The sequence below is a fragment of the Girardinichthys multiradiatus genome, chromosome 17 (genome assembly GCF_021462225.1).
Source record: "Girardinichthys multiradiatus isolate DD_20200921_A chromosome 17, DD_fGirMul_XY1, whole genome shotgun sequence".
In the NCBI taxonomy this organism is placed as follows: domain Eukaryota; kingdom Metazoa; phylum Chordata; class Actinopteri; order Cyprinodontiformes; family Goodeidae; genus Girardinichthys; species Girardinichthys multiradiatus.
The window spans coordinates 10,579,974-10,595,828 of NC_061809.1; the positions used below are offsets into that span (position 1 = coordinate 10,579,974).

General features: G+C 40.5%; 2 long non-coding RNA genes across 3 annotated transcripts in view; both read left to right on the top strand.

Annotated features, from left to right (window-relative positions):
- Positions 1–7,575, top strand: part of LOC124883212 — a 47,104-nt gene extending 39,529 nt beyond the window's left edge. Inside the window, exons 3-4 of one of the 2 annotated variants that reach the window (XR_007042113.1) lie at positions 2,853–3,012; positions 6,395–7,575. This is a non-coding gene — a long non-coding RNA (uncharacterized LOC124883212). Of the gene's footprint in view, positions 1–2,852; positions 3,843–6,394 lie in introns of those variants that run through there. The other variant, XR_007042112.1, reaches the window with a different exon arrangement.
- Positions 7,576–13,302: 5,727 nt separating this feature from the next.
- Positions 13,303–15,855, top strand: part of LOC124883213 — a 40,031-nt gene continuing 37,478 nt past the window's right edge. The window contains exon 1 of the long non-coding RNA XR_007042114.1: positions 13,303–13,356. This is a non-coding gene — a long non-coding RNA (uncharacterized LOC124883213). The remainder of the gene's footprint in view (positions 13,357–15,855) is intronic.

The following is a 15,855-nucleotide window of genomic DNA, read 5'->3' on the forward strand; positions in this document are numbered from 1 at the left end:
CAACTAAGTGTACTCGACATTAGGAAGAAAAATTACGCAACATCACTAACTGGGGCTGACCTGAAGGTATTTATTACTGAGCAAGATAAGTAAAGTACTAAACAGTTGGGCTGTTGTTGGAAAGGTTGTGGGGAAATTAGAGATCATACTCATATCATATAGGTTCAGGATGGTTATTGAAAAGGAAATGTATGTGATTTGGAGTGTGGACTTGACCTTATGTCTATCATATTTTGTATTGGAATGCATATCTATGGATCCCCCTGGCTTTTCTAGTGATACATTTTACATAATAAATGTTTTGCTGGTGTTGGCCAGAAAAATAGCCACCTTATGGAAGCAAGCCACACCACCAACAGTAACCCAATGGATTGAAACAATAAAGGACAGATGAATTATGGACGATCTCTCTGCACAGTTAAGGCTGAAGAATGACATTTTTTGTGGAAGTGGTTATCGGTTAGGAGATATTTTGCAAAAAGATACACATTTTATTTTTTTTGTGATGTGTCTGTGTGCATGAGCTTTTACTAGGGAATGTTTTAAGTGTTCAGATGTTATGCATGTGTTTGCAATAGGACATTTCCATCCCACATAACTAATTTTGCACTACTTTGTGTTGGTCTGTCACATGAAATCCGCGTAACATACATTGAGGCTTGTTGTCCTAACCTTTTAAAATGCAAGGGGATGGATGGATGGGTGAATGATGGATATTTTGCCAGCTGTTAGTACTACTGATAGCTGGAGAAGATAGATGGAAACATAACCTTTTTCCTCTCCAACCTATTGAAAAACTTTCACTTTACCTAGTTCATTTAGCCATGACAGTCTTTTCTTCCAGGGAATCCTAAACAGATTTCATTTAATTAGTTAAAAACATTTTTATTTTTATTTTGAGTGTGCTTTCAATAATATTATAAAAAGGCAGCCTAAAATAAATACCGCTGTCCTTTTTGCCCATGTGTCTTTCAAAGCTTTTCGTGCGGCATTCAGGAAGATATTTGTTTTCATTTTTCTCACCTTGCTCCAGATTGGATGAGTTATTACATTTGAAACTTCCAAACACAAAGAGGAAGAAAGAGTTTTCAGAGCAGCTCAGAGGGTTCACATTGAGCAAGATTTTCATGGCCTGGTGCATTTACAGAACAGCTTGGGTAAAAGGGTTCTAAATGTGGTCCCGGCAAATGGATCTGTTGTGCAGTGCCAACTTTCAGAAGAGAGCCACAGAGATGGCGCAACACAGCCCTCGAGCAGGACATCATAATTCAGGAGGATAATTGGAGCATTTAAAGCAGACGTGGGAATCATCCATGCCAGATACAGGTCAGGGTGGCCTGTTCTTCAGGGAGAAAGGATGGAATAGATAGGGAGAGAGGGGAGGGCAGGATCTGACAAGTAAAAGAGATGGATGGTTGTCGGTGCAGGAGATGGAAGACAGAGGAGAGGGCAAAGCTAAATGGTTAAGAGTCAGCACAGAGTGTTGAAGTGAAGCAAAGCAGGAATGGGGGAGTAAAGAAGCAGGATGAAGAAAATGGGAAAACAAGAAGGAGCACAGACTAACCAAGAAGCCAATACCAATTATGTTCCTGTTTCATGAGGTGTAGTGCAATCTTTGGGAGTTCTCTTTCTAGGGCTGTCCATGCAAGTTGGCACCAGTTGATGTAGAGTGTAAATAAAACACTAGTGAATTCTATACGTGTGAAGGAATTAGTGCTCAATGTTTTTCTCAGTTTAGATTTCACCCTGACAGATGTTCTCACTTGACAACAAAGCTGGTGCTCTGGGGAAGGGGGAAATTTGAATATGGTGCAATATACTGCAAACCTTATTACATCAAGTAATAACCATTTTTATTTATAGACGGTTGATATTTTATGTTTATTTAATTCTATATGTTTAAAAATTAGACATTTAAGTTAATGCTTGAAAAAAATCTTTGTTAGTTGTCGGTGCTGAATATTAATTCTGCATTGCTGAGGTGTTTGTTCTCACTTGTCCACACTTTTAGTATTACAGAACAAACCTTTTCTGTTTTTGTCTTGGACAAAGATTTCCTGTTTTTACACTCATCATAACGTAATTTCAGTTAATTTAAAACTGTAAAAATTTACAAAAAGACAATTGAAAATATATTAGAAAAATTCCAGGGAGAGTGGAAGAATGATTACAAATATTAACCTTCCACCTACATATTAATACAACACAGCTATAAAAAAGAATATCAGTAATAAATAATTACAACTATCTAGTGTGCACAAAAAAAATCAAAAATAGGTCAAACAGTAAAAATTGAGTGTTAAAAATGTAGTTGACAGCAGATGCTTACATAGACTGTGTAAAAAGGCGTAACATTTTTAAGGGCAATTTAGAGAGCAATTAACCTACCCGTCATGTTTTTGAACTGTGGGAGGAAGCCGGAGTACCTGGAGAGTACCCACACATGCACGGGGAGCACATGCAAACAGTGCAGCAAGTAGTGACAAAAGACCCCCACCCCATCTCCATGAATAACTTTTATGATCATAATACTGCTGTCAATACACATCAAATCAGTAATTAGTCTACTGAATTTTGCAAATTTTGTTATATTTCTGGGTGAATCGGTGTGCATGTACATATTCCAGAAAGTGTACAGTACGCAAAACTGTCGGATCCAGCTTGTCTGTGATTGGAGCACTTGAGGTTTACCAACTGGAGTGTAGGAACAGTCATTGAAATGTATTGTAATAATGTCCTAGTTTCACAGCTACCCTCCATGACAAAACTTTTTATTCTTTGTATTAATAGAATTATTCCTCTGACTCTACCAGCAGGGTCCTGTCCTCATAGTTACTTTCTCTATTATTCAGGCAGTGAGACAGTGGAGTAACACTCCGACAATGAAAACCTGCAAAATACAAGAAAACGACTTCACAAGCGGGAATTATTACATGGATTTGAGAGACGCTTGCCTTATGGACTGTTCCATGGCGGTCCCAGACCACAAACGGGGACCATCTGGCAACTTAGGTGGGATACAGCAAACAGTCAAACTTTCCAAACGAGTTTTGATCTGTGTACAAAAGTCCCCCCCTTTTGTTTTTGTCAAGCATTTTAAGAAACACTTGAAGTCATTTCTGTAATCTCCAAATTCTGATTCCATGTTTCCCTCTTTGAACAGCTCCCCCTCCTTCATTAATTTTTTAGATCCTGCTGCGATCTTTGCACTTTGTGCCAAATCGTTATTTTGTGTCTGCCAAAGTTTGTGTTCAAACTGCTTTGACAGAGAAAATAATAATAGAACCTGTATTTCAATTACAACTGCTAAAATGTTAGCACCTTACTGAATTTAACCCTCCAGTTTTCTTTTTGCCTGTATTGAGTCACTATTCACCTGTTATTATGCAGGCTGCTCTCACACAGCAGCTAATTCAGTTAAAAGAGAAACACAATAAGGTCTCAGAAGGACAGGGAGTATTTTGTGCCAAGCTTTAGCTCCATTTTGAATGTCAGACAGAGGTTTTAATTTTTCTTACAATACTTTATGTATTAAATTATTTTTTATGGTGTAATATGCAATTTCAAGAGAATCTGGTTTTCACTTGTCTCAACTATGCATCATCCATTGTATCATCTTCAGCTTTTTAGTTGCCACACAGTTAGAATAAGAGGGAGAAACTCATACATTTGTGGGAAACTGTGCACAAGTGTTTCTCTTTTTCAATGTAATCCTGATCAGTTTCATCAAACCCAAGGATGTTGCCTCTCTAAAGCCATACAAGTACATATCTTTCAGCGATACAAGTCTTTATTTTTTGCCTCTGTTTTGGTAGTTTGCATGGCTTTAGATTTTTGCACTGATGATCTTGCAAAAATGTTTGTTAAATACAGTGCCTCTTAAAATCTTCATACAGCTTGAAATTTTCTACTTTTTGTTACGTTACAGTCACAAATATGTATTTTATTGAGATTTTATGTGATGGAACAACACAAAGCATTGCATCTCATGATGCGGGTTTTGGTAGGGCCAAAGTGCAGAGGAAGAATGCCAGGAGCCGGACGCATGCAAGTAAGTTAGCTTTACTCCTTCTTTATGAACCGGGCAGGAAATCAGGACCAAGAGAAACCAGAACCATGCCATGGTACATGTTCTGGAGCCGACGCCAAAAAAAAAACAGATGGTCAAGAGGCCGGCTGAACAGAGTAGAGAACCTTCTGAGGTCCCAGTCAGGAAGCCAGCGGCGGAACTCGGGAGTCTCTGGAGAACAGTCATTTTATGAGCCCTTGAGGATCAAAAGATAGAGGCAGTTCGTCCTAGAGCACCTCCGGAATAGGATTAGAAAGTGGAGGCGATTTATCCTCGAACCCCTCTGGAACAGGAAGTGGAGGCATCTTGTCCTCGAGCTCCTCCGGAACAGGACCCAGAAGCGGGAGCAGCTCGTCTTCGAGCTCCTCTGGGACAAGAACAGGAAGGCGAGGCGGTTCGTCCTTGAACCCCTCCAGAATAGGAACATGAAGTGGAGGCAGATCATCCTTGAGCTCCTCCAGGATAGGAACAGAAACTGGAATGGTATCAGGAGTCAATAGCAGGGGTAGTCGACCCACGGAGGCAGGACCTGAGGCGTTCGACTGACCCTCCAGGGGACAGAGGCTAAAGCGTCAGCAGTACCCCCAGGGATGAGGCGAAAGAGAAAGCTGATCTTTACTACGGCTCTCTGCCACTCTCCCTCCACAGTCTTGAGGGCCAGTGGACTCTGGGAAAAAAAACTTCCCCATACCCCTAGCCAGTCCATAATCTGGTTGGCCACCTCCAGTCACCGGCATGGTGAGCTGCGAGAGGTAAAGAATGCAGGGAGAACCAATCAACAAGATCAAAGAATCAGGGAAACTGGGAACAGGTTTGGGGCAAGCTGCGGGAAACAGATGAGCAGACCAATTAACATGACAACACAGACAGATGGTAAAAAAAACTAAACTGGGTTTAAATAAACAAAAACACAAACTAATACACAGACAGATCCTAACACTGCATGACTGAAGTAGTTGGAGAATGAATTTGGAAATTTATAGGACTTTTTGCAAGGCACTGTTATTATACACACAAATCTTTAATTCACTGTCATGCATGCAGTTTTTTCATGTTTTAAAATTTTGTAATTTTCCATTTCACCTTAAGTTGAACTTGTCAATAACATACATCTTTAAAAAACACATCAAATGTGCAGCTAGAGGGCTTCTGGTGAGTTTGTGAGAGGGAGTGTGTATGCAACAAGTGGGATGTCATCGTCCCATTGCTTCGTCAAGAGGAGTCAAAAGAGCAGTTAGAAGGTCATGATGGGATTTCCTAATGTATGACGTTTTGTCTTTTCAGCGATCTCAGGAGTGCTTATTCAGCCAGCCAAGGGTCATTTCCTGCTTTTACAGTGGCAAACCCGTTCAATGAAATTACACTGGCATATTGTACATGAGGAAACTGGAGATGGGTTATGTAGTATAAGCCACAAGAGTGTGGCGTTTCATTAAATGGCTAAAGATGGTGGACAGTGATTGACAGTCTGTGGTCAACCAGCAACATGGTGCAATTTCCCCAAAGGCCTGTCCTTAGGCTGGAGCTCATAGGGAGCCATTATCAGCAACATAGTCTAACTTGTTATTCTCAGTGCTGTTTGTAACACTATGACAGAAATAAAGAAAATGACAAAAAAAAAATCAGTTGGAGGTTTGAACTACATAATGAAGGTGTGCAAGGAAGGTGTGAGGAATATGCTGTGGTTAAAAAGACAGAGTGAATTGGAAATATGGAGTTATTTGACACACAAAAGGTCTTGTTCTACTTCTATGTGAACAAAATAAGATTAAGCGGCAAGTTTGTTTGATTTGAGTGTGCGTACAAGCTTAGCAAAGGCTGAAAGTGCTGTAACGGAGATATTTTTTATGTTCCTCCATTCTCACAAAGATCAACCCTCACAACAAAAAAAGCTTAACTGGGTTTTTACTCCAAAATATAATTCTGTAAAGCGCATAGCTTAGGCTGTTTTGATCCTGTAATGATACATTGTGGCACCTTACAAAGATGAATTTCTATCTTTTGTCCTTTCTTTAAAGTAGATACACACAGATTTAAGATATTCAATAAAGACCAGGCCAGAATCAAGAATTACTTTAAATATGATGACTTCACATTTCTTTGAATCCACTATGAATTATTCATCTACAGTACCTTGCCAAAGTATAAATTCCCCTTGGACTTTCACATTTATAATGTTGAAACCACAAACTGTAGTATTCTTATGGGCATTTTATGTGATAATATACTTTTTGCTGAATTTACAGCTGCAAGTGTTTGAGGTATGTGTGTACCAGCTTTGCACATCTAGAGACTGAGAATTTTGTTCATTCTTCTTCTTCTCAGACTGGATTTGGAGAATCTGGGAACATCAATTTTCAAGACCGGCTGCAGATTTTCAATTGGATTTAAGAATGTATTTTGAATGATCAGTTCTAACAAATGAATATGATTTGAACTGGTTATTCTGCAAGAAGACAAACCTCCATCCCAGTTTGAAGTTTCTTGTAGCAGTAGGTTTTCCTGGAGTTCCCTGTATTTAGTTCCATCCAGCTTCCCATCAACCTTGACCAGCTTTGTTATCCCTGCTGAAGAAAAGTACTCACACAGGATCAAGCTGCCACCATCATGTTTCACTGTGGCAATGGTATGTTTAAGAGTTGTTCCTGCAGAACAAAAAGTTCAACCTTGGTCTCATCTGAAAAGAGCACCTTCACCCACATGTTTGCTATAGATTAAGGTGGTGTGCTGTCCCACCACAGTTTTGGATTTCTGCAGATCCTCCGGTTACCTCAGGCCTTTTTGCCGCTTCTCTTATTAATTATTATATCCTTATTTCTAAACGATTTTGAAAGGCATGTATCGTTTTACTTTGTATTTGCAATTATCCGCTACTACCATGTAAAATCCCAAGAAAGTACACTAAAGTTTGTGGTTGCAGCATGACAAAATGTGGAAAGCTTTCAAGGATATGAATATCAATAATGATCTATTGAACCAAACATTAGTGGAACAATCTACAGTATTTGTCACTCATATTGACAAAAACAAAATACCTATGGATGTTAACAAATTTATTGAGGCACATCATGCAATAATGTCTCCTTATTAGACCTTTTTATAGTTGATATCAGTGCAATTAAGCACACAGAAAGAGCTGTGCTGCAACTTTAAGCTAACGAATTGTTTACATTTCACATATTAAAAGGAATAATACAACAATCTTTAAAACTTCACATGCAAATGCTTTCACTCGTTAATGCCCTCAGAAATCTTGCCTACTTTATATTCTTTTTTAGCTTTGCAGTAATAATGATTCTGACTTGTACAGCAACAACAAAGTACACTTGTTTGTTCCCTTGCTTACAGATAAAGCACTCGAGTATGGAGCGCCAGCTGTTGCCTGCAGTACAGTATGCTAATTACCGCAGCTTTGCAAGAAAGGATATGCATAAGAGCATACAGTATTGCTTCAGTTGAGTGTGAAGTGCAGATATGTGAATAAAAATGTTGCTGTCAATTTTAAAGGCCGAGATGTGGATTCTCTGTTGCTTAGTAAGAGCGCAGAAATTTAAGCGTTTAGTATGTATATCTTCTCATAATGGGCATTTAACAAGTGCAAAGACCAATTTTTGAAAGTCAGAAAAACATTTAAATGTTAAGCTCTCCACTTTATTTTTTAATGTCACATCACATTAGTGAATGGCTTTATAATCTACAGTTTAACCACATTTTTAATAATATGCATAATACTTAAACTTGGATATATTAAGAATCTGAAAAAGTACTCTCAGTTTTACTTTTATCTGACTACTTGTTGAGGTTATTTAATAACTTTACCTGGGTTTAAATGTGAAAAAATGAAACACATTTAGTAAAACTTAACCTCTTGTCATGTTTATGTACACTATAGTATGTGTTTATGAATTCCCCTATAGTTAGTAACACTTGTGTAAATAAGCATTTGCATGCTTAAGTAAATATATAAGGATGTAGGGTGCATGAGGACAGAATAAGTTACTTTTGCTCTAAGATCATATTATCTTCTTCAGGGCTGAAGTTCGAAGATCTGTGTACAGTCTGAGCTCTTCCAAGTGGTCAGATACACTGAATTAATTCACTCCAATCATTTGGCACGTTAAGGTGAATTAATCTTCAACAGTGCAAACAGAGCCTCTGTGTAGTGTAACATAAGATTAAGTAACATCTATTCATTGCTTTAATACACTGCTCAAAAAAATAAAGGGAACACTTAAACAACACAATATAACTCCAAGTAAATCCAACTTCTGTGAAATCAAACTGTCCACTTAGGAAGCAACACTGATTGACAATAAATTTCACATGCTGTTGTGCAAATGGAATAGACAACAGGGGGAAATCTTTGGCGATTCGCAAAACACACTCAATAGAGTGGTTCTGCAGGTGGGGACCACAGTCCACTTCTCAGTACCTATGCTTTCTGGCTGATGTTTTGGTCACTTTTGAATGTTGGTGATGCTTTCACACTCGTGGCAGCATGAGACGGACTCTACAACCCACACAAGTGGCTGAGGTAGTGCAGCTCATCCAGGATGGCACTTCAATGTGAACTGTGGCAAGAAGGTTTGCTGTGTCTGTCAGTGTAGTGTCCAGAGCCTGGAGGCGCTACCAGGAGACAGGCCAGTACACCAGGAAACGTGGAGGAGGCCGTAGGAGGGCAACAACCCAGCAGCAGGACCGCTACCTCCACCTTTGTGCAAGGAGGAACCGGAGGAGCCCTGCTAGAGCCCTGCAAAATGACGTCCAGCAGACCACAAATGTGCATGTGTCTGCACAAACGGTAAGAAACCGACTCCATGAGGATGTATGAGGGCCCAACGTCTACAAATGTGGGTTGTGCTCACAGCCCAACACCGTGCAGGATGCTTGGCATTTGCCAGAGAACACCAGGATTGGCAAATTCACCACAGGCACCCTGTGCTCTTCACAAACGAAAGCAGGTTCACACTGAGCACATGTGACAGATGTGACAAAGTCTGGAGACACCGTGGAGAGTGATCTGATACCTGCAACATCCTTCAGCATGACCGGTTTGGCAGTGGGTCAGTAATGGTGTGGGGTGGCATTTCTTTGGAGGGCCACATGCTCACCAGAGGTAGCCTGACTGCCATTAGGTACCGAGATGAGATCCTCTGACCCCTTGTGAGACCATATGCTGGTGCGGTTGGCCCTGGGTTCCTCCTAATGCAGGACAATGCTAGACCTCATGTGGCCGGAGTGTGTCAGCAGTTCATGCAAGATAAAGACATTGAAACTATGGACTGGCTCGCCCGTTCCCCAGACCTGAATCCGATTGAGCCTTTCTGGGGCATCATTTCTTGCTCCATCCACCGTCACGTTGCACCACAGACTGTCCAGGAGTTGGTGGATGCTTCAGTCCAGGTCTGGGAGGAGATCCCTCAGGAGACCATCCACCATCTCATCAGGAGCATGCCCAGAACCAAAGGTGATTTGAACCCTTCATTTTCAGTGCTGTTTGCTTCCATTTAAATGTTAATAATTGTGGCTTGCTTTGTGGAGAATAGGTTGTCCTTAACAATGAAAATTACTATAGAAATGTATGCCTTCTTTCAAACTATTAAATTCTTAGACTGGCCAAAACTTTGGATAGTAGTCAGTCAAACAATTCTGACACTGGCAGAATTGAGGAATAAAGGCCTAAAAAAAAAAAAAAATGTATGAGGGCCCAACGTCTACAAATGGGGTTTGTGCTCACTGCCCAACACCGTGCAGGATGCTTGGCATTTGCCAGAGAACATCAGGATTGGCAAATTCGCCACTGGCGCCCTGTGCTCTACACAGATGAAAGCAGGTTCACACTGAGGACATGTAACAGACGTGACAGAGTCTGGAGACACCGTGGAGAACGATTTGCTGCTCTCATCAGGAGCATATCTAGGCGTTGTAGGGAGGTCATACAGACATGTGGAGGCCACACACAATACTGAGCCTCATTTTGACTTGTTTTAAGGACATTACATCAAAGTTGGATCAGCCAGTAGCGTATTTTTCCACTTTAATTGTGTGTGTGACTCCAAATCCAGGCCTCCATTGGTTAATAAATTTGATTTCCATTAATAATTTTTGTGTGATTTTGTTGTCGGCATATTCAACTTTGTACAGAACACAGTATTTAATGCAAATATTTCATTCATTCAGATCTAGGATGTGTTATTTGAGTGTTCCCTTTATTTTTTTGAGCAGTGTATTTGCATTCAATTTGTTTGTCAAATTGTGAGCCTAATATTTAAGTATTGCAGCTGAAATCAAGACTCACCATATCAGGAAATGTTTTTCCAATATGTTTATAGTCAAATTTTGGTGAGCCTGTGCAACTTGTACCCTGGGTTTCCTGGTATTATTTCTCTAATAGTTGTTGTCTTTTTTTAAAAATCCAGCAGAATACTCAGTAGAGCCTGTCCTTTCAAATCCCAATTTCACCTTCATTCTGATGCTCAGTTTGAACTTAGGCAAGTCACCTTCACATTGTCTGATGACCTAAAATGTATTGAGTTTCCACGATCAGATTGGCCATTCACCATCCGTGTCAACAAGAAATTAAACGGGTGTACCTAATCAAGAGGCCTGTGAGTGTGTTTTCACCCAGTAGTTTGCAACAATGGCTTTTCAAAAGTGCCGTTTTTCCAAAGAGAAGAGGTAGACAAAACCATATCGACCAAAGAATCTACATTTTACATCAGCCTCAGGACCTTTACGGCAGCATTTATTTACCAATGGCTCACAAAGCAACCTCCTGGACATTTGGTTTCATGAAATACTTCATATAGCCCTGAAGGGCAGCGCATACACCGTAAAATGCAGGACCGTATTTGTTGAGCATAGCATTTGAGTCACCCTGACTGCTCTCAGCCCTCAGATGGGGCCCAAAAGAGTCTTACAGGTCCTTCTCAAAATATTAGCATATTGTGATAAAGTTAATTATTTTCCATAATATAATGATGAAAATTTAACATTCATATATTTTAGATTCATTGCACACTAACTGAAATATTTCAGGTCTTTTATTGTCTTAATACGGATGATTTTGGCATACAGCTCATGAAAACCCAAAATTCCTATCTCACAAAATTAGCATATTTCATCCGACCAATAAAAGAAAAGTGTTTTTAATACAAAAAACGTCAACCTTCAAATAATCATGTACAGTTATGCACTCAATACTTGGTCGGGAATCCTTTTGCAGAAATGACTGCTTCAATGCGGCGTGGCATGGAGGCAATCAGCCTGTGGCACTGCTGAGGTCTTATGGAGGCCCAGGATGCTTCGATAATGGCCTTTAGCTCATCCAGAGTGTTGGGTCTTGAGTCTCTCAACGTTCTCTTCGCAATATCCCATAGATTCTCTATGGGGTTCAGGTCAGGAGAGTTGGCAGGCCAATTGAGCACAGTGATACCATGGTCAGTAAACCATTTACCAGTGGTTTTGGCACTGTGAGCAGGTGCCAGGTCGTGCTGAAAAATGAAATCTTCATCTCCATTAAGCTTTTCAGCAGATGGAAGCATGAAGTGCTCCAAAATCTCCTGATAGCTAGCTGCATTGACCCTGCCCTTGATAAAACACAGTGGACCAACACCAGCAGCTGACACGGCACCCCAGACCATCACTGACTGTGGGTACTTGACACTGGACTTCTGGCATTTTGGCATTTCCTTCTCCCCAGTCTTCCTCCAGACTCTGGCACCTTGATTTCCGAATGACATGCAGAATTTGCTTTCATCCGAAAAAAGTACTTTGGACCACTGAGCAACAGTCCAGTGCTGCTTCTCTGTAGCCCAGGTCAGGCGCTTCTGCCGCTGTTTCTGGTTCAAAAGTGTCTTGACCTGGGGAATGCGGCACCTGTAGCCCATTTCCTACACACGCCTGTGCACGGTGGCTCTGGATGTTTCTACTCCAGACTCAGTCCACTGCTTCCGCAGGTCCCCCAAGGTCTGGAATCGGCCCTTCTCCACAATCTTCCTCAGGGTCCGGTCACCTCTTCTCGTTGTGCAGCGTTTTCTGCCACACTTTTTCCTTCCCACAGACTTCCCACTGAGGTGCCTTGATACAGCACTCTGGGAACAGCGTATTCGTTCAGAAATTTCTTTCTGTGTCTTACCCTTTTGCTTGAGGGTGTCAATAGTGGCCTTCTGGACAGCAGTCAGATCGGCAGTCTTACCCATGATTGGGGCTTTGAGTGATGAACCAGGCTGGGAGTTTTAAAGGCCTCAGGAATCTTTTGCAGGTGTTTAGAGTTAACTCGTTGATTCAGATGATTAGGTTCATAGCTTGTTTAGAAACCCTTTTAATTATATGCTAATTTTGTGAGATAGGAATTTTGGGTTTTCATGAGCTGTATGCCAAAATCATCCGTATTAAGACAATAAAAGACCTGAAATATTTCAGTTAGTGTGCAATGAATCTAAAATATATGAATGTTAAATTTTCATCATGACATTATGGAAAATAATGAACTTTATCACAATATGCTAATATTTTGAGAAGGACCTGTAGATGGTCAGCTCCGAAACTCTCTCTGCACCCTGTTTCAAATCCCCTGCAGATTGACAGTATTGATCTGAGAGCCTTTCTCCTTGAGCCACTGTCTTCTCCACCACCATCATGTCTCCTTTAGCTTTCCTTTTTTTGATCAAGCCTTTGTTGTTCTGTTCCCAGTGGAAATTCAGAGATAGGTAAGCGATTGGAAGCGCCCCCCCCCACCTCTTTCAGTCTTAAAAAATACAAGAGAGAGGAAATGTGGGCTGAGAAAACCATAACAGCATTCAAATCTAGATGCATTTAAAGGACTGTCATGCTGATGCAGATGGCTTTACGTACAATATATGATGCATGCAAGGTCTGTCACAGATATACCCTCTTCTTTCCCTCAGAGAGTGTCAATGTTGATTCAATAAGACCTGGAACTATGGTGAAAAGAAGTGTTTGCTGAAAAGAATTTAATAGAGCTCTAATGGGAGGTTTGCCTTTTTGTAGAACTGCAATAAAAAAATTTTTTGACAGGTTACAAGTTGGCATTTAAAAAAAATTTTGGTGGTCACTCTTGTCTTTCACACACATAGATGCATACAGAAAAAGATACAGATGCACACACAAACTCACCGATGGCAGCCAATAAGGACGTTTCATTATACTTAGCAGGGGGAAGACGAGACAGCGGTGGCTTGCGGGCATGGACGACCTCGCCGAGGGGAAGCGGGAGCTTTAAACGCTAATTAGGATGACTTTGGGAGACCAAACAAGCGTGGAGGGTAAGGCGAACACAGGAGGGGCTGGAAATTTGAAAAACTACTGGGAGGTTTGGATGGAAAAGGTGATGCCTTTGAGTAAAATGACAGATGAAACAGGAGGCAAAGACATAAGGAAATGACAATGACACAAAGTCAAATAACAGACACAGTGAAGCAAGAACAAAACAATGATTTGTAGTGAAAAAAATAATTTTCTAAAAATACCTGAATCCACAGTGCAGTAATATTGAAGCTGTTCACTTTCAATGTACCCAATTTGAAATGACAGTGTATCATTAAATTGCCTTGATTTTGATTGAGTTGCAGCTGTTCTGACTGCATGTGTGGAAGAATATTGTTATGAAATGGATTTAAAGTTGACTCAGAAACTAAGCAGACCTGCCCTTTGTTCACACTGCCTATCACTGCTGGTAACTGGATAATTTAGCAGCATCTTTGAATCTGCCCCACCAGGGTTGGTCACTGTCCTGGCAGAGAGCATGCAACAATAAAGTTACTGTAGAAGACCCTGCAGAAGAATCATTTACAGTTTATGCTGGGAAAGCTGTTGACCGTCAGCCTGGATTGGAAGTGGCTGTTCAGGCCAAGGGGGTACCCTACTTTCTAAAAAGAAAGACCCCTTGTGCCATTTTGTGTCACCATGTCCCACCCCATTTGCTGGGAGGAGTGTGTTGGGACCACACAGTCATGGGTTTTCAACACTAAAACTCCGGTACATACTTTCCTGGAACTTTTCAAAATAAAGTGCATTAACCTTCTTCCAGCACAGCCAGGAAAGGGGGTAACTGCGGACTTCCTGTGGCGCCATTATCCAAATAAAAGCCCCACCTTTCCACAAGTCTTTCTCTTCCACGCGGCCCTCCATAGGAACCGGATAGGAGGGGAAAGCGCGCTGAATGTCTTTTGCTGGCAAAAAGACATAAATTCAACTGGATCCAAGGACCGATCACCGATCATATGCAAAAGTTAAGTAGAATGAAATACTGTCTGTGTATCCGGTATTTTCATTCATGAACGGGGAAATTAAGGTGTAAGAGTTGCTTATATTTTCTCTTCGAGGCCCCACAGAAGCAAACGGGTTCGAGAGAAGCCGGTGGAGAAGCTGTTTCGACAAACCGAGTCTGGAGGAAAGACTACGGCCCGCAAACGTGTTTACGGTAACGAACAGCTGGTCACCTTCTGATCGGGAGAAACTGAGGAAGTTAGCGGGAAGCTAACCTTTGTTCACAGATCGAACGCACCTTCCGATCGGAAGAAACTGAAGAAGTTAGCGGGAAGCTAACTCTTTGTTCACGACGGATATCTTCTTCAAACTTCGCCCTTGGACAACATTCCCTCAACAGGTTCAGAGGTTGGGTTTTGGGCAGATTAACAGATTGGTTTAGGATGAAATGATCTAAACGTTTTCATGTTATGAAGTTTGTTTTGTGGAACTCGGCTATCTTGGTGCTAGCATGCTACCTGTAGCACACAGGCCGGTTCGTGTTCTTTGTATGTTTTGAAGCTAAGATAAACTTTATTTAAAGGGTGGTTTTAACCAGAACATTGCTCATAACGCGCCGTCAGCGCTTATGCATTTTAACCCTGGTATTTTAAAGGTATGTGTTGATTCGGACGCTAAGCTATCTCTAGCTTAGCACTTTAGATAGCTTCTTTGTTAGCCCAACGGCCAGCCGGTAAGAACCCATGTGCTAGCATTAAGGCTAGTCAACAGAAAGGTTGTTAGTTTTCAAGCTAGTGAATAATAGTCCCTGAACATCATTTGCTAGAGTTGATAACTAAGTAAACACCATTAAGCCCCATTTCTCCAGAAAGATTTGGCTCTTTTCCAAAATACTCAATAATATTTCTTCAAATATTATTTTAATAAATAAAGGCAGTTAATTAGACACCGTTGAGAATTAGTCATCCAGGAGGTTGGTTTTATTCAGCAGATCATTATTTAAAACATTATTTTATTAAAATAATATTTAATCTGATCTTGCATTGTGAAGGGTTGTCTAAAGGTTGCTGATTATTTTCTAAGTTAGTTCCAAAACTAACTTAACTTCACTTCCAGATTTTTCAAGATAATCCTTGGTCCTCAAACATAAATAACATTGCATGGTAATGTTGCATCACTCTTTTTGGTCATGATTTCTAATCATCTTTAATCAACTTGTTTATATTGTACATAGTCCATTAGTCTTCATTATTCTTTAATTCTGCTTGGTAGTTTAGTTGGATTGTTTTAGCATAGTAAAGAGTTTGTTGATTGAAATATGTCTGACTTTGAGTTGACTTATTTTTGTTAATAAATTCTTGTATTTTAAGAAATTGTGTGAATTCATTCCATATGTGTGCAGAGTTTATGTTGTTCAATAATGCCTGAGCTCGTCTCACACCTTTCTATTCTGTCCTAATACCATCGCCGTAATGGGGCTGGTATTCACAGGACAATCCTTAACAGACCGGAATATTATTTGGTAAAATATTAAAATATTAATATTAAAATATTAA